Source organism: Xenopus laevis, chromosome 5S (assembly GCF_017654675.1).
Source record: "Xenopus laevis strain J_2021 chromosome 5S, Xenopus_laevis_v10.1, whole genome shotgun sequence".
NCBI lineage: Eukaryota > Metazoa > Chordata > Amphibia > Anura > Pipidae > Xenopus > Xenopus laevis.
Window position 1 is genome coordinate 27597166 of NC_054380.1, and position 20193 is coordinate 27617358.

Genomic DNA, 20193 nt, shown 5'->3' on the forward strand with positions numbered 1-20193 from the left:
TAATAAACACGTTACAGAATTTGTTATAGGTCGCAGTGGATAGAGCGTATTGTTGAGTGTTGGTTATAAATATTTTAAAAGGTCAGAGTAAATGTGACAACTCTTCTAAGAGCTTCATAATCAAATGTAAAGATGAATGGTTAATGGTTAATCTCGAGTGAGATCAATAATGGGACATTGATAAAGAATTGTGGCCTTTGAGGGTAATGGGCGGGGTCTCCTAGGGTTGTTATTAACCTGCTTTTCAGTCTTTCAGTCTTGTGTGTTTATTCTTTCAGCAACTGACACTATTCCCTCTGAATTACGAGGCTTTCTGTAACATCTACCAGCCGAAATTTCTACAGATGTCACCCAAGAATAAAAAGGTAGGAAAAAACATTTTATTGTTTGGCTCATTTTAAGAATGTGTAAACAGATTGGGGATGTGTTAATAAATCTAGCATAAATTAATGTTGTGGCAGAAGAAGCAAGCCCTTTGTTTTAAAATGTTGAAATTTTAAGGGGCAGATTTATAAAGGGTCAAATTAAAATTTCAAGTTTATTTGAAACTCGAATTTCGAGTTTATTTTAGTTTAATTCGACTAGGAAAAATTAGAATTTCGAAATTTATCATGTACTGTCCATTTAAGAATTCGAATTCAACTATTCACCATCTGAAACCTGCCGAATTTGTGTTTTAGGCTATGGGGGACCTACAATCAATTTGGAGTCATTTGGTAGACTTTTGAAAAAAAAAATTTATAAAAAGATTTAAATTTGCAGCTCGATCCTATTCACCCATTTTTAATAAATTTCAATTGGTCATTTTTTTCAAATTTATGGGAGTTGATGGGGGTGGCAGATTTATCTAAGGTCGAGATGAATTTTCGAATTGATAAAATTTGAATTTCAAGCTATTTTTGTGTACTTCGACTAGGGAATAGTCCAAATTTGATTTGAATTTGCAAAAAAATGTGAATATCGAAATTTATCATGTACTGTCTCTTCAAAAATTCGACTTTCCACCATTCGCCATCAAAAACCTGCCAAATTGCCGTTTTAGTCTATGGGGGACCTCCTAGAACCTATTTGGAGTCAATTGGTGGACTTTGAAAAATGAAAGTTTTTTTTGGAAAAAACTTTGAATCGAATTTGATCAAATGAGCTATTCATTCGATTCGTAGAAATCAAATTCGACTGAATACAAACTTATTCGATCGAAAACTGACCTATTCGACCCAAAAAAAACTTTGACTTAATTTCGGTCGGTCTTTTTGAATTTTTACGTTTTTTCAATTCGAAATTCGACCCTTGATAATTATGCCCCCAAGTGTTGAAATTATTTAGTAGATGTAAGGGAAGATCCCTTATCTGGAAAATGGTTGATAATATTTGCATTCCATATACCTGTAGTGCAGCAAAGTCATAGTGGGCTGTTTACATGTATATATATTTATATATAAAATATCTTATGGAGAATATGCTTACAGCATAGTTTGATTGCTTACATTTATTTCAACAATTTGATATTCTCCTTTCCTTCACATAATTCCTTCCTTCTTTGTAAAAGGTATCACATTTCCTAATGAATATGCATGCAATGAAACATTTTTATTACTCATATATAAATATAAAGTAGGGGTGCCCAGTTGTGCACATTGCACATACTGTAACACTATAAGGGGGTTAATTACTAAACTCTGAATGCAAAAATCGCGAAAAAATCTTGATTTTTTTTGTTATAAAATCGGACTTTAAAAAATCGCAAATTTTTCAAAATTTATTAAACCCCGAGGATGGAAAAGTCTGAATCTGAAAATCGGGCATCTCAGACCAGTCCGGGTTGCATATAAGTCAATGGGAGAAGTCCCAATGATTTTTTGATGTGCGCTGGGTTTTGTGCAATTCTCCCCGAAGTTTTTGGGTGAAAATTCAGAAAAAATCGTGAAAATCAGATTAAAAAAATCCGGAAAAATTGTGAAAATCTGATTTTTTCCTGCAAAAATTTTTTCAGGAAAATGTAATAATAAATAAACATAAAAAACCCAAGTGGATTTGATCGCAGTTTGTAGCAGAAATATTGAGATAAAAAAACCCTAAAGGGTCATTTACGAATGTAGTACAGTGTGTAAAGTGTCATTTTAGCGCACAATTCACCATGCCTTCTACCCACAATGCAGCATTATCCACCCAGAATTCCATTTTAAGCAACTTTTTAAGCAGTTAACTGCACAGCCACAATTGAGCAACCCTAATTGGGTCCAATGTATCAAAAGGTGAACAACTGCAATTGCTCGTGTTTGCAAAACAGATGGTAGTTGTGCCATTATTTCTGGCATGCAGCGTTAACATGCCAACGTTAAAAATTCGGTAGATGAGTCTAGACAGGCACAATGGTGCAAGTACCTTTAATGAATGGCATTGATATGTATACATTTCACCCATTGTAGCATCAGCTCATTTGCGGCTGCATCCATAAGTGACTCTTTATAACTTAATATCAGAGGTGTAACTACCAGGGTGTGGGTGGAGCCTTCCGGAGGTGTGATACCACTTATCAAGGGTGACAGCACAGGGGTAGATTTTATATTTGCGGTGCGGGGGTGATGGGCCCAGGTGCAATTCCTATATATAAGGCCAGTGAAGGGAGACTTCTGAAGCATGTGTGCAATTGTACTCATTTTTAAACATTGGCCAGACTTGGGTCAGGTGCATGGCAATAACGTTGGAAACCCTATCAGGTGACATGCACTTCTGCTTGTAAATGAGACCTTATTTTTGGGCATTTTGGACTTCGGTTCTTATGGTCATTGACATCAACCAGACACCAGGAAAATCAGCAGCATGAAAAGTTATTCTATCTGAAGGCCAATTGCAAATTTCTCTTCTAGAAACCACTTTTTTGTTTAAAATAGTTTTATTTTTCACATCTGATAGGCATACAATACAATACTGTACAGGTATGGGATCCGTTATCTGGAAACCCGTTATCCAGAAAGTTCTGAATTACATAAAGATTATCTCCAATGGTCTCCATTTTATTCAAATAATTCTAACATTTTAAATGATTGCCTTTTTCTCTGTTATAATAAAACAGTACCCTGTAGTCAACCCAAACAAATTTGTAATAGTTCCATTATCCAGAAATCCCCAGGTCCCGAGCATTCTGGATAACAGGTCCCATACCTGTACTATATTGTATTACGTGTGAAGTTCTTGTGTATCTTTTCTATATATTGCTGTGTTAAGATACAACAAATAAATGAAGGCAGGACAACCCCAAACTTTACAGTTCTTGGTTCTTTTCTGGTGGAATCAAGCACCAACTTTCCAGCAGGCCAAGTGCACAAATCCCAAGGGCCATCACTTTTTATTTATATACTAATTACATTCAAATACCTGCATCCATCATTTCCTAAAAACCTAATCACCTCCCACAATACAAAAGTCCACAATTTGATTACACACTGATATCAATTCCTCCAGTTGTTTGAAAACAAGACATTGCATTTCAGCAGCTCATTTATTTAAACTTGTCATAAGTTCTCTTGGCAACTTACATATACTGTATAAGTATGGTTATGTTAGATTGTGGAAGTTATAGTACAGTAACTGACGGACCCAAGGTTGGAAAACAAATTGTTATTAAAAGGTTATTTTAAGTGATGGGCCAATCTGACCCGATTTGCTTAGGGAAAATTTGAGAGAAAATTTACCAAATTCATTGAAGTCAACGGGAGACACTGTTTTTTGATGTCCGATAATTTTTTTCCCCCATTTTGCTCATCACTAGTTATTGATATTGATAAATTAATTTGAATAGAAGATAAACATATTATTATTAGGGGCATATTTATCAAGGGTCGAATTTCGAACTGAAAAAACTCAGAAATTCTAATTCAAAAAGACCAAGCGAAATTAATTCGATTTTTTTTGTTGTCGAATAGGTCCGTTTTCGATCGCATAGGTCCGTATTTGACCGAATTCGAATAGTTCTAATCGAAGTAATAGCGAATTCGATTGAATTCAATTCGATGTTTTTCCTCAAAAAAACTTTGATTTTTTGAAGTCCACTAATTGAAGTCCACCAATTGACTCCAAATGGGTTCTAGAAAGTCCCCCATAGCCTAAAACAGCAATTCGGCAGGTTTTAGATGGCGAATGGTTGAGTCGACTTATTAAAGAGACAGTACATAATAAATTCGAATTTTCTACTTTTTTTCAAATTCAAATCGAATTTGGACTATTCCCTAGTCGAAAAATAGCTTGAAATTCGAATTTTTTACATTCGAAAATTCACCTCGACCTTTGATAAATCTTCCCCATAATGTAAGATAAACATTTTAGGAGTACTTTACCCAGGACAAAGCATTAGAAAACAAGTACAGTATAATAATCAAGACTATTGTGATCTTAAAGGGGTTCTTCACCTTCCAAACACTTTTTCTCAGTTCAGTTGATTTCAGATTGTTCTCCATGAACAGACTTTTTTCGATTCGAAAAAGAAATTCGATTCAAAGTTTTTCCCCAAAAAAACTTACATTTTTCAATAGGTTCTAGGAGGCCCCCCATAGGCTAAAACAGCAATTCAGCAGGTTTTAGATGGCGAACGGTTGAAGTCGAATTTTTAAAAAGAAAGTACATGATAAATTTTGATTTTTGAATTTTCTAATTTTTTTCAAATTCAAATCGAATTTGGACTATTCCCTAGTCGAAGTACACAAAAAATAGCTCAAACTTCGATTTTTTTTTTCATTCGAAAAATCGCCTCGACCTCTGATAAATCTGCCCCTTAGTTGATACAATTAGTTTCGAGAGATTCTAACTAAAAATCGTTCGACTATTCGACCATTCCATAGTCAAAGTACTGTCTCTTTAAAAAAAACTTTGACCCCATAGTTCGCCACCTAAAACGTACCGTGCCCAATGTTAGCCTATTGGGGAAGGTCCCCATAGGCTTCCTATAAATTTTTTGATCGAAGGATAATCCTTCGATCGATGGATTAAAATCCTTCGAATTGTTTGATTCAAAGGATTTAATAGTTCGATCGAACGATTATTCCTTCGAACGAATTGCGCTAAATCCTTCAACTTCGATATTCGAAGTCGAAGGATTTTAATTCGGCAGTCAGATATCGAGGGTTAATTAACCCTCAATATTCGACCCTAGGTAAATTTGCCCCAAAGAGTCGGTGACCCCTCCCCCCGAACTGCTTTAGAAGGTGAAAAAAACTGTCACAAATAGAAAATAGAAAGTAATTGGAAAAAGTCTTTTAGTTACAGGTATTAGTATATATAGTATATATATATATATATATATATATATATATATATATATATATATATATATATATATATATATATATATATATATATATATATGTGATGGATCAATAAAGATTCTATAACACAAGATTTTGGTGTGCGGGTCCCTCTATAAGAAATATACAATTAAATCGACCCAGCACCCATAAATGAAGACTCGAGTCAGAGTGCGGGCACCTACTGGACTTGTTTATACAGTATATATATATATAGCATCGTACATGTACTACACTCTTTGTTCACTTGTTAATGGGATAAAACTTCCCTTCAGCGACATCATCACTTTTACTGACAATGCTGAATCGCATGAATTTAAGAATAGAAATAACAAGCTGCCTATTTAAAAAGAACAATTTCTTCTTATTTTAAGCCTGTATAGCTCTTCTTATCTGCAAAGTACAAAAAAAAAACCCCACCAGCTCAAAGCACATAAAGTCATTGTATCCCTGTGGATAATAAACATTTGTGCTGAAGAGAAAAAGTACCTTTTTTTGTGCTGTTTTCATTGAATAATCACATTTTCCTTAGCATCGCTGTTTCATTGTCTTTGTGTTCAAACTTTCTCCCTGTTGGGGCTTTTTCAGTGTTCTGTATGTGCTGTGTATGCAAGCAGCTATTAAAGAAAAAAAAGTATTACTATTCATTCTACTGGGGAAACATTCAGTCACATTCCTAAATATGCACTTAAAAGTCTAAATGACCCATTTGAAATCATTAGACTCTCTTAGTGAAACCCTCTAAGTGAAACTGATGCTGGGATGCTGTCAGAAAGAACCCGGTGCCTTTATTAAATGCAATTTCACATGACTATTATGACTGTAATTATTAGCATTTTATTTCATTCATAAGTACATAGAATCTGAAATTATGAAAACACATTTCTCTAAAGCTGCCTATATACTGGCCGTATTGCCCATGAGCATGCAGGGCTCATGCAGGGGCCACAACAATGTCCTCTCCAATCAGCATCTTATCCAGACTCATTAGACATTGGTTAAGTATTGGAACATACAGAAGGTGCAGCCCACAGCCAAATAAGAGGACCTTCCCGAAGTAGATCATTTAAAGGGACCCACAATTGTTAAAAACATTTTCCCCAAACAAATAGAGCCAGCACTCCGATTGGGGGTAATAGTAGTTTTTTTTTTATAATTTGCACCCCGTCAGCACTAGGCCACCCACACCAGGAGGGAGCTCCGTGTATGAGCGGCCATGTTGCGGCACTCGCATGCACATAATGAGCGATTGTCACTTATTACTCATATGCGTGCATTATGTGCAATCCATATACGTGACATGCCCACTCGTTACTGTTATCCGTAACCGGAGTGCGGGTTATATTTGCCGCACCTTATGTTCGGGATAATATTTTTGGGTGTCCTTTAAGTAATAATACTTTAAGAATAAAGCCCTGATGTTGCTGGACTATACCTACCCGGTATGCTGGGAATTTTTATCTACTAAGTGTGGTTGAGCAGTGCAATACAGTTTAGTAGTGATGGGTGAATTTATTAGTCAGGCGCGAATTCGCAAAATGAGTGCAAAAATTTGCTGGCGTATAAAAAATGGACGCCAGCGTCCATTTTTTGGATGCTGGCGCATTTTCGCCGGCTAATGTGTGCCCGCGTCCAAAAAACTGGACGCTGGCATCAAAAACGAGACGCCGGCACAGTTTCACGAATTCTTCACTGTTTCGCGAATTTCGCAGGGAATTCACAAATTTTTCAGCAAAGCGAAATGGCGCGAATTCGCCCATCACTACAGTTTAGTGTCCGTTTAAGTGAAGGTGTTGAACCAAAGGGGCCCTGTCCCCCCTCAGAATTTCCCTGCTGGGTTACTAAGGTTGATGTGGGCAGAAGGGTGGGAAGGAAATAAGAGTTTTGTCTGGCAAAAACTACCCCTGTCCCCTCCCACAATCATCTTCTGTGGCTGCTGATTTGTTTTATACTTTCTTTGAACTGGAGAAGGAAGGCATGATGTGAGCACATTGCTTTACTGAGTGGAAAGAAACATTTTTCTATATAACTTTGCTGAAAAATGTAGATTTGGCCCTTTACAAATGCATTCTTTTAAACTTGAGCTGCCTGCCTCCTATCAGATTCTGATCATTCAGTCTCTGAGACCCCAAAACAAACCATCGTAAAACAATACATTACAGGGCAGATTTATCAAAGGTCGAGGTGAATTTTCGAATGAAAAAAAAACAAAAAACTTTGAGCTATTTTTGTGTACTTCGACTAGGGAATAGTCCAAATTCAATTCGAATTTTAAAAAAATTTGAATATCAAACTGTCTCTTTAAAAATTCAACTTCGACCATTCTCCATCTAAACCCTGCCAAATTGCTGTTTTAGCCTATGGGGGACCTCCTAGAACCTATTTGGAGTCAATTGTTTTTTTTGGGAAAAAATTCTAATCAAATTATCGAATGCGCTATTCCTTCGATTCGTACGATTCGAATTTGGCTGAATACGGACCTAATCGATCGAAAATGGACCTATTCAACCCACAAAATAACTTTTACTTAATTTCAGTTGGTCTTTTTTCAATTCGAAATTCGACCCTTGATAAATATGCCCCTAGGTATCTGCTTGTATCTGTGATGCCATCATCATTATTGTGCATAAGCTGCTATAAAGCCCATATTCTTTTATCAACATGAACCACAAAAAGTACATTGCAAATTGGGCAGGATCACCCCTGGGTTTGCAGCAAATGGCTTCTACTGAGTTGCTCGTTAGTGATGGGCGAATCTGTGCAGTTTAGCTTTGCCGAAAAATTCGCAAATTTACATCGAAATTCTGACGTGCGCCAATTTTTTTTGACGGCAGATTTTTCGTCAATGCTGTATTTGGCTTGCGGCAAAACCCGGAAATCCGCTGTGAATTTGTGTGTGGCAAATTTATACGCCCATGGTGATTTGTGTCAGAAAAGTGCACTTAACCCAATGTGCTCCATTCGTGCATGAGCCTTTTTCTTTACAATAAGCATATATTTTCAGGCACAGAAATGTGAGTGCAAAAATGTATCAAATAAATCATTGTCTTGTTCTGGTGACAACTTTATCATTTGAGTATTGAGTATATGTGAATGTCTTTACAGCAATTATTAATGGGTTAAACGCTGCACCTTTCATTTTTCCATGCTTACAGTCAGGCCCGGACTGGCAATCTGTGGGTTCTGGCAAATGCCAGAGGGGCTGCTGTACGGCTCCATAAAAGTTACCATATAATGGGCTGGTAGGAGGCTGTTTGGGCTGGTAGGAGGCAGTTTGGGCCTCTGTGTACTTGGAATGACAGGGCCTATTTTGACTCCCAGTCCAGGCCTGCTTACAGTATGTTTTTGCTGAATCCTACAAGTCTCTGTAGATTTGCAGCAACCAGTTATTCTTAGTTAAGCATTATTAATATATCAAATGCCCCAATGAACTGACAAGAGCTAAAGACCGTGTAATCCAAGGCCCACTGCTGTGAAGCAGGACATCTGCACAATTAGTTACTGCAACTGGCACGTTCTCAGACTTTCCAAGGCATGGTGAAACAACAGTAGCCACAAGCAATCTGCAGCAGGTGAAATATTCAGGAAGCAGACACGCTATCTTCAATTATGGTGCATTAATATTTTATATATATTAAACTTCCTGAACCAGCATAAAGGTTGAGTATCTCTATAGTAATAAGGATCCAGACCTGCAAAATTGGCACATGCACATGCTCAATGTGATCTGAGCAGCTGTTGAGAAGCTAAGCTAAATCATCAAGCAGAAAATAAGGGTAGGACTACATGGACGTTTTTGGCGCAATCTGACGCGCTGCGACAAAACGCATGCGACAAGTCATATGCGGCAAAAATAAGTTAAGTGATAGAATTGTCGCATGGTGTTGCAGTGTTTATCCGACACGACTGTCGGATGCAGATTTGCACTTGTCGCATGCGTTATGTCGCAGCGCGTCGGATCGTGACGAAAACATCCATGTAGTCCTACCCTAAGGCTTAACTGTTTTATAAGCAGATGTTTCATGGCTGCTTATTAATTCTGTTGCTAATTGTTCTGGTTTCAGAGCTGCCAAATACCAATAATTATTTACTAATCAGTCTCAGACTTCTATTGTGACATTTATATTATATATATTCAGCATATTGTGTATTGGTCCCTAAGTTCAGTAACTGCCAGAGCATGTGCAATGAAACAGTAGAAAAGAAGATGGGGAGCTACTGGGGCATCTTTGGAGACACAGATTTTACTGCTAAAGGGCTGTCGTTACTTTGGGCTGGTACAGACGGCCAAAATAGAATGTATAATATTCCTGCCCTACTTCTTTAGTTAATCTTTAGTTCTCCTTAAAGGGCATGTAAAGGCAAAAAAATAAAATGCCATTTTCATTTCTTTAATGAAAAGGAAACTGATCTTCAATCTACTTTAATTAAAAAATGTGTACCGTTTTTATAAGAAACCTGACTGTATGCAGTGAAATTCTCCCTTCATTTACTGCTGTGGATAGGAATTGTGAGACGGTCCCTAACTGCTGAGCAGGGAAACAATCATACTTATGAACAGCAGGGAGAGCCCCCGCCTTACTTCCCAGCCATGCAGAACTCAAGCAGCTTTGTTTATGACGATCCCTAAGCAGCCCAGACCACGTTGAGCATGTGCACAGTCTTAGTCTTGCAAAGATGTTTAACAAAGTTACAAGATGGTGACCCCCTGTAGCCAACTTTGAAAGCATAAATTATTTGTTTGGTTAGGCTTGTGGTGCAGTACGTTCATGTTCATATTTAGTATACAAAATACAGCATTTCTAGCCTTATTCTATTTTAGACTTTACATGCCCTTTAAAGAGTAATAAAACAGTTGACGACGGCGCCCATTAAAGTCAATGGGCATCCGTCGATCGTCAGCCGGTGTCGAAAAAACTTTGACGCCAGCGTCAAAAATCTTTAGATGCCAGTGAATTTTTGCCATTGAATTTTCATTTGCAAATTTAATTGCCGCCAGCGAAACGCGCAAATTTGCCATGAATTCGTCTCTGGCGAATAAATTCACCAATGACTAGTTAAAACATTACAAAACCAATAGGATACATGTTAGCTCAGTTAATATCAAGTGTTAGATCTAAAATCGAAGATTCCACTAATACTCTTAGGCCCATTTACTAACAATCGAATTTCATTTTTCCGTGTATCTCAAAACATTTGTGGTTTGCCGCCTATATTTCTAAAAAAAAAAAATTGAGAAAATTCAAGATTTATTTAGTGCAAAAATGACAAAAACCTCTAAGGCTAAAATGTAAATCGCTGGCGGGATGGCACTTGGCACAATTCGTTTACTAAAGTCACCCGAAGTTGCCTCATGAAGTTGTGACTTTGGAAAACGAATCGTGCCGAGTGCCATTCCACTGGCGATTTACATTTTAGCTGGAGGGAAGGCAGTTCAGGGAGATTAGTCGACCCGAAGAAGAGGAGATTTAACGCCAGGCAACTAATCTCCCGGAATCTGCCTGTGTGCTTTGACCCTTAATCACTTTGGACTTTTAGAGGTATTCAGATCTTTTCTCTGTTAGAAATTGTCTGAAAAACTCAAATTTTTCAAAGTTTTTGAGTTATTCTGATTGTTTACCTCTCCATTCAGTGCTTTTTTTTTAGTTTTTTAATCGGGACCTTTATTAAATTCAATGTTAGTTTAGTAGTGGTTTCAAAAACCTCTAAAACCACTAAAACCAACCTCTAATAAATAAGCCTCCGCATGTAGTCATTTATTAGAATAATGAAGCTCTATTTTAAGAAATAATAATAATAATAATGTTACAACATGGACTGTACATGTGTGCATGGTGACAGAATGTTGCCCTGATAGTAGTCCGGGAATGACAATATAAAACAACACCATTATTTGTCATTGGTTAAAATGCTGTATATGTATATACAGATATTGGACCTATTATCCGGAATCATCGGGACCTGGGGCATTCCGGATAACGGGTCTTTCCGTAATTTGGATCTTCACACTTTAAGACTACCAGAAAATCATGTAAACATTAAATGAACCAAATAGACTGGTTTTGCTTCCAATAAGGATTAATTATATCTTAGTTGGGATCAAGTACAAGGTACAGTTTTCTTACTACAGAGAAAAAGGAAATCATTTTTAAAATTTTGGATTATTTGATTATAATGGAGTCTATGGGAGACGGCCTTTCCGTAATTCGGAACTTTCTGGATAATGGGTTTCCGGATAACGGATCCCATACCTGTATATATATATATATGTGTATATATATATATATATATATATATATATATATATATATATATATATATATATATATATATATATATATATATATATATATCGCTCTCTCTCTCTCTCTCTCTCTATATTGTTTTTTGGTTTTTTTTTTTTGGCTTTTTTTTAATTAAAACCCTATGGGGTCATTCACAAATGGGAATACAGTATGTAAAGTACAAAACAACTATCTGCCATCTTTTGCACACAGCCTTCCTGTTTTAAACAATTTCTGCAGATAACAGAGTGACTGTCCCCATGAATACAGAGCTGCCTGCTTTTGGCAGTGTTGTATTCAAGAGGGTTGAGAAGAAGATAAAAGCTTCCACCCACATGTGTTCCCAATCTTAAGCGCCATTTAGACACGCAGTGGTGAGGGAGATGCAGTGGTGGATTTATCTGTCCAGGGGTCGGCATAGATGACCCCTCATTTGCATTACCTAGTGCAAATGCAAAGGAAATGAAGAGAATCCTAAAGCCGTGAGAAGTTTTTACATAACTGTTACTTTTTAAAGGATGATGTTTACATGATATAGAGCCTTAAGGGCTGTTTAAAAATGCACATGTTTTACCAAGGAATTGGTTTGCATAAATTCTAGCTGTAAGAAGTGTCACTTTTCAGCGAATCTTGAATTACTCGTTTAGGGAAATGTTTTCAGAAAATAAATGCCATTCTAGGTAAACGTAACAAATGCCTATAGCTGCTTTTCTAGCAATATAGCACTATTATTTTAATTCTACTGTTACACAGCAAATTCTATTCATACCAGGTTTCCAATTTCATTTGGTACCTGCTGAACAGGGCGGATATGTGACAAGTGCAAGCTGAACAGAGACCAGTGCATGTATTGGCCTTTTTGTGCACTTTGCTCCGTAGGTCTTGGCACTCTTAGAATGGGCAGTGCAAAGGTGTGCCCGGACCGAGGGGGTCTGCTTCTTCTATAGTCACTAGAAATCACCCCGTCTTCAGCAACTCTTACCTTTACCAATGCAAGCAGGCCCAGAGTGTAGTGCAACTAGAAAAATTCAAGGAGAATTTGTCGATGGCGGATGCTAATACCTTTAGGGGGATATATAAACTGAATAATTTTGCCCTAAAACTTGTGAATTCAAATTATGCTTGTATGTATGATATTTATTTGTAAAGTTCGAATAGGCTTAGAAAAACTTGTAAGTATGATATTTATTTGTAAAGCTCCATTAAAAAAAAAAGCTGGCTAGTTCATGTAGAAGGCAATGGCTGATTTTAATGCGCTTTTTTAATGTTATCTTTTTCAATTTTCCGACCCATTCAAAATAATATAAAAAAACGGAGTAAAAGGCTATTCAATTTTTTTTCACTTTTTTCTATCAGATTTTTTTATATTCAGATTTTTTAATAAATAAGCAAGCATTCAACTTTTTTTTTAAATTTAAAACTCTGACATTACATAAACTCAAATTATTATGTTTTTTTTCATGAATCTCTAAAAATTTGTGGTTTTACTATATTTCTTTCTAACGCTAAATATTTGAGATGTATAAAAAACAAAAAAAAATTGCTAGGTAAAAGTTGTCAAGGTCCCATAGAAGTCAGAGGGAGCTGCGCTGATCCTATTGGACCATTTTAATCAATTTAGACTTTTAGAGGTTTTTGGATTTTGTTTTGCTAGTAATTGTCTGAAAAATTCAGATTGTTTAATAACTTTCATGGCATAAATTTAGTTAAATCATGGTTTCTAAAATCTCTAAACCACTAAATTTCAACCAATGATAAATGGACCTCTAATACACCACATACAGTAATTTACTACATAAATGTATTTTAATCAAGTGGGGCTTTCAGAGGTTTTTGGGGGTTTTTTTCACTAAGAATTGTGTGATTGTGCAGTGCTTTTTTTCATTCGAGCTTTTTAAATTCAGACCTTTTAATAAATTCCATGGCATTAGAGATTTTAGAGAAAGTAAGTTTAGTCATGATTTCAGAGAAAGTGAATTTATTTGTGATTCCAAAAATCTCTAAAACCACTTAAATTAGACTTTTTCCTCGATGAATAGTTGTCTGTGACTTGTTGGCTTTCAATTTTCGTTCTAAATTCCTATTTTTTCATTAAGCCAGTTACTGTATTTTCAAGTTTTCCTCCCATTTCAATTTTTCAGCACTTTATCAAGAAACCAACGTTTATTGCACAGGGATGCTATGTTTTTTCATTGTTCAAATTAAAATGTTAAATGAAAAAATACACTGTATACATCTGTGCATGCCATATAAATACTGGTTATGCTATTGGCAGTCTTATTTTCTATTGAGTCCCTGGGCTTCCAAATCACTTTTCCTATTTCTAGTATCTCTATATAAAAAGATTCCGACAATTACAGCATTTATAGCCTGTAGTCTGTACAATATTGGCTTCTAGTTATGATTAAATGCGCTCGGGTTTAAAAGGCAGCATTTGATGAAGTCTAGTCCATAATTCTGAAATTACTGCAGTATTTAATTTTATGGACATATAAAACCTGATGGCATACAGTATATATATATGCTGCTTTGGGCTATGATAGAGTATTTTTTCCTTCTGTAAAATTATTTAACTAGAAAACTGATTCTGGGATTAGTTTCGAGAGGGAAGAAAGATAAAGGGCAGCTCTTGAAAAAGAGCTTTGAGAGATAAGATATTGCTTCTATTTATTAAGTGCTAAAGGATCATTGATTTTGGCACTGGGTTTAATCTAACAAGGCTATTAAGAACCAGATACGTTAACATCTGTTTTGTAAAATAGTGCGCATTACAGGTAGCAGATATATGAAGAATAATTTGCCTGCAGAAATGATAAACACACAATGTTTGCTGAAAATACAGGAGTTATTCTTCTCTGATATCTTTTACTCTTATTACACAGAGTACAATGTGGTTATAAACAGAGGCACTTACAGTACAGGTATACTGTATATTAGACTGTTATTTGTTCTGTGCTGCGTCTGCGGCTTCCTTATAGATTTTCTGCAAATGCAGCCTCCTTCTTCCATCTTAGATTTCTTAAAGGAGAATGAAAGACTTAAGCAATGGGAGTGCCAATTTGTTAGGCTTACCTCAGAGGTTATAATCACTAACCTCAGACCCTGGACCAGTGCTCCTTTTTGATGAAAAAAACTGCATGGCGGCTGTGGTTCTATTGTAGGAAGCACTGTGCCACCATCTTGCTTATGGCTTCTCCAATCCTATCTGCTGCTCTGGGTTGTGAGCTTGCACAGTAGAGCTTTGCACTGCAGCTTTCAGTTTCCATTTTGCTCAGCTGTTTATGCCCAGGGCAATAGTGAGAGTCATGGGGATTACAAATTAGATGGTCGCAACCCATGACATATAGGGGCAGATTTACATAGGGTCGAATATCGAGGTTTAATTAACCCTCGATATTCGACTGCCGAATTGAAATCCTTCGACTTCAAATATCGAAGTCGAAGGATTTAGCGCTATTCCTACGATCGAAGGAATAATCGTTCGATTCGAAGGATTTCAATCCATTGATCGAAGGATTTCCCTTCAATCAGAAAATTGTTAGGAAGCCTATGGGGACCTTCCCCATAGGCTAAAATTGGCCTCGGTAGGTTTTAGGTGGCGAACTAGGGGGTCGAAGTATTTTTTATAGAGACAGTACTTCGACTATGGTCGAATAGTCGAACGATTTTTACTTCGAATCTTTAGATTCGAAGTCGTAGTCGAAGGTCGAAGTAGCCTATTCGATGGTCGAAGTAGCCATATTCAACCATTCGAAATTTGAAGTATTTTTTCTTCTAATCCTTCACTCGAGCTAAGTAAATGGGCCCTAAGTCTTTTTTCCTTCATCAGGGTTTAATAAATCAGGAAAAATTTGTTTTTTTTCCTCAGAAAAAATGGTGTTTTCCCCTTCGAAAGTCAGACCAGAAAAAAAGTACAAGTTTTATTATTGCAGAGAAGAAGGAAATCATTAAAAAAATATAATTATTTGCTTAAAATGGGCTCCATGGAAGATGGATAGTATGGCCCACTCGCACACTCTGGCCTTCAAGAATCAGCGCCTGGTGCACGGTGATGGAGGGATCGGCACCCTCCCAAACAGACAGTTCCAATAATTAACTGGCACTCGCAGCTGGTTCAAGCAGGGATAAACCTTTCTTGTTTATTTTGCAAATGTGCAATGTTTCGGGGGTTGTACCCCATTGCACATTTGCAAATAAACACGCAAGGGTTTATCCCTGCATGAACCAGTCGCGAGTGTCAGTTAATTATTGGAACTCCATGTAAGATGGCCTTCCCATAATTCAATAATTCTGAGCTTTCTGAATAATAAGTTTCTAGATATGAAATCCCATACCTGTAATGTATTGTATTGCATTGCAATGTATTGCTTTTTCAGCATAATTACTACTAGGAGTCATTTAGAACTGCATGGACATTTGTGGTCACAAAAAATGTTTTCCTACAGTCGGTTGCTCATTTAACCCCATTTATTAAAGGTACATAGGTACTTGTGTCAACAAATGCTACTTGTACTTCTATATGGTTGCGCTCAGCATCACTTTTTCTTGCCCCCTGTTCCAAATGAAGCACTGTTGCACCCACTGACGCTGGGGAACCTTTGAGCTAGTGGCACCTCCAACAAGGTGGTAGCTTCAGAGTTCCCACAGTTCCCAACATTAATATATTCAGCGTCACTTTGGGGCAGATTTACTAAAGGGTGAAGTGGGCATCAATATCGAAAATTCACCAGAAATCCAAACTGCTGGAAAATCGCCAATTTACTAACAGGCATAGAGGACACTTCGCTAGCGAAAGAGACAATCGCTAGCACAGTTTTGCGCCCTATCGCCAGGTGAACGATTGCAACTACGCAAATTCACTAAAGTGCACATTTTACAGAACGTTACCTCTTTTGCCAGAGTTTGCTTCACCACCGTAGACCTGGAGAACTGAAGAGATGAAGCTACATCCTCCTCAATCTTATGTAAGTGACATCATATCCTGTATGCGGAAAAGTCATAAAAGTTTTTTCATATTTTAATGTGGGCTTGCCTTCAAAAGTTCTAATTATTGAAGATTTTTTGAGGGGCATGCCACATTTGTTTTAGGTGGGCTCATGTCTAGGGCATTAGAGGATCTCTTTTGTCTTTATTTTGCTTCCTTGGACATGTGTAATAATAAGTGGCCATTTCAAGCACCAACATCACTAATAAAGACGTCTATATGCCATATATGTACCCACCCTATTCCAATTGACCTAAACATAAGTGTAATAATGAAGTTTAACTCGACAGAATTGAACGCTAGCGAAAAATCGTTAAGAAATGCTCGCATTGATGAATTAACACTAGCGAAACTTCGTCTGCATTCAGCTGCTGAGATGCAACTTCGCATTTTAGTGAATTCGCATAGTGGTAATGAATTCACGCCTGCTGAAGTGGCGCAAAGTGTGGTGGAGCGTTCGCTGGTGAAAATTGCCCATTTAGTGAATTTGCCCCATTGTGTCTAAAAACGGAAGTGATGTCATCCAAACTTTTTCAGTGTAGTTTTGTCTCATTTGTGTAAAAGCACATCAATTGTGATGCATTGGTCACTATTGTGTCAGGAGCAACTCCACCTGATGACCACAACAATATTAGAATTTTGATGAAAATCTTGCTTTGTCGAACGGATAACATGTCTAAAACTTGCACTTTGCTCACTGCATTTGCACACTAATTGGCCCCTCCTGTCTATCACTTCTTGATATATAACTGTATCCTTCTGTAAATAGGTGCTGTATACAGTCACAAACAGGTTAAAAGTTTTGAACTCTTTTTTCAGTGAAGGTCAAAGCAATTCCCAATAAATAACATTAATTATGCCAAAGAAGATTGTTCATGTATCCCTGGCAACACCTTAATACTCCCAACATAACTGGAAATAATATGCTTTATGATAGTCCTTTAAAAATGTTGAATGTCTGTGCAACTGTTCCAATTATAGCCAACAGCCATAGAGTAAACAGATATTTTTATTAGCAAAAGCAGAACACCTATAGGTTTACAGTGCAAGAAATCAATGTCTGATCAACTGGTAAAACAGAATAAGTACTTCTTTCTTTGTGTGGTTTTATACAGTTTACTCTAAAGGTGCGGATGCAAAAAAAAGTCTAAGGCATTGACAGATGGCACTCAGCGTTGGACTCCCACTGTGCCCAGCAGGACAATGGCTTACAAGGTTTGGGTTGTCAGAAAGACTCTGTCTTCCAATTGAATGGCAAAGTATTGCCTGGCAGTTTAATTCAGATACAAAACTTAATTCTGTCTTCATTTGCAGATATGTCTGGTTGGTTGTGTATCCTCCTCCCTGTGCTCCAGTACAGAAAATATCAGAGACAACAACAGCCATTGATCACTGGAGAACAGGTTGAAGGTAGGAAATGTGTGACATTGTTTGATCTCTTTAAAGATGTTATCATAGAAAAACAACATACTGTATAATGAATGTATGCTAAACATGTTCTAGATACTGTCACAAAGAAGTGTGCACCCATAATGTCTCATTGTACACGGCAGAGATACATAGTAGAACTATTCATTATAATCATAAATTACTTTTAACAAATACTTTTTTTTTTAAATAACTTTTCACATATTTGCAAGAGACTGGTTTAATTCACAATTAATTACAAACAAAGGGCTAAATACGAGGTTGACCTCCAATGTGATTACTTCTTGCATCACAGATCTCAAAGAAAGAGCAATAATATCCAGTAATGTGGGAAGTGCTTTTCAAGCAGGTTCAAAAAACAGATTTCTGCTTTGGAGAAAGGTTGACATCACATGATCTGATGCATGAGGCTAATGGGAAAAAAGAATGTAGCAGAAATCTCTTCTATTATCAACAACTGTCAGAGGTCCGTTTAGCAGCCAAGATGTTTGTGGTTGGTTGCAGTGGAAGTTAATTAAAATGATTCCGATTTCATAAATATTGCTATTATATATATGACTATGTTTTGTGCCATTAATGAAGTTCGGATAATGAGCATGTTGTGCCTGTATCAGGTTTCCTTCGGCCATAAGATATTTTAACCTTTGTGTTGTCAATCTTACAATTCTCTGAGAAATAAAAGGAGCATTTAATCATAAGAACATTTGAATTATTTATGGCTTCAGGTTGACTGTGATTCTGCCTACAGAACACGGAATGTATACACCATTGAAAAGTAGTCAAACTTGTGATTGGTCAAAAATTAGTTGAGAAGGTTTGGAGATCTTTCTGGTATAGTTGCACTGTTTGTTTCTACCTGCATCCCCATCTCTTTTGTCCCATGCTTTTGACCCTCTTTGCTTTGTGTGTCATAGACTTCTTTTCTTGATCGCCCATTTGCTCCACTGAAGGAGGGAATATGAAAATATGGGTTGTCAGCCTGGCCCGTCACCTACTAAACCCCTGTAAACCACACACGAGTCCTGGTAAGTAGTGTCTATTCTTATAACCAACCTTATTATCTGTGGGGTATTGTGTTACATGTTGTGCTGTGTGGGTGCTGTGTGGGTGTTGTGGGTTAACTTAACCTAGCCATACACATAAACATCCACTTGTTTGGCCAGGTCACCTTTCCCTGATATGCCCTTATGCAATTTTGGGCTGACAGGGCCAAACGATTGGATCACAATGCTGGGAACGCAGGCTGTCAGGGCAAGGATTGCATCAATGAGTTGATGCGGTCATCACCAAAATGGATTTTTAAACTTGCCTGACCAATATCTTCCCAATTTTTGACAAAATATCTAATAGGGCAATCCCATTGAAGTCTATGATTAAATATCTGCATGCACAAAATGCATAAGGTGGTGTGCTTATTCGCTCCTTGCCTGAAATAAAATTTGACAGTCCACTGAGTGTGAGTGCCTGCTGCTTCTTCCTTGGTTTAATATTTCCACCTTGAGCTGTAGTTATTGGGTGTGTGTACCCAGACCCCACGTGTAGATGGGTGAGATTGTATAATTTGGCTTTGAACCAGAAATTCCTTTTTTCAATATTGTTATCCCGTTGGTGGGCACAATATACTGCACGATAAGACACTGAGTCAGCAACTTTTATCGGCCTGTGTATGACCATGGCTGTTGACTACTTTTTGCTTGCAGGTGTTGCAGGCTACTTTATATACTGTGGTACTACCTTATATACTGTAATATACTGAGTTATTTACATTAAAGGTATTGTAGGACCCCTTCTATTCTCTGAAAAATGTTATGCAAAGTGTAAATTCGTGCACAGCGATTATGGACTACCCTATGCTATGAGGGGCATTTCCAGCTATCTAATATATTGCAGGATACATATGAATTATTTTACACCCCTTTACTTGTACTACTAACACAGAAGTAGTAGTCCTCCCTTTATAGTTAAAAATTAGGCAAACCCTTATTTATCCATCTACATTATTTACACCAAAACGGCGCACCCCTCTAAAAGTGAAGTATTGATAGCTTATTTAGTATTCACAGATTTATATTTTTTCATTATTTTGATGACAAACACCATTTTGTAGTGCAGACAGAGCCTGGTCCAGTTTTGTGCCTGCCATTCATCTAGCACAGATATTGCATTTGTCTGGGGCTTGTGCACCTGGACCCACTGA

At 37.1% G+C, this 20193-nt stretch overlaps 1 long non-coding RNA gene across 1 annotated transcript in view; it reads left to right on the plus strand.

Annotated features, from left to right (window-relative positions):
• Nucleotides 1-276: 276 nt before the first annotated feature.
• Nucleotides 277-20193, plus strand: part of LOC108717538 — a 33365-nt gene continuing 13448 nt past the window's right edge. Inside the window, exons 1-3 of the long non-coding RNA XR_001935852.2 lie at nucleotides 277-365; nucleotides 17883-17978; nucleotides 18911-19021. This is a non-coding gene — a long non-coding RNA (uncharacterized LOC108717538). The remainder of the gene's footprint in view (nucleotides 366-17882; nucleotides 17979-18910; nucleotides 19022-20193) is intronic.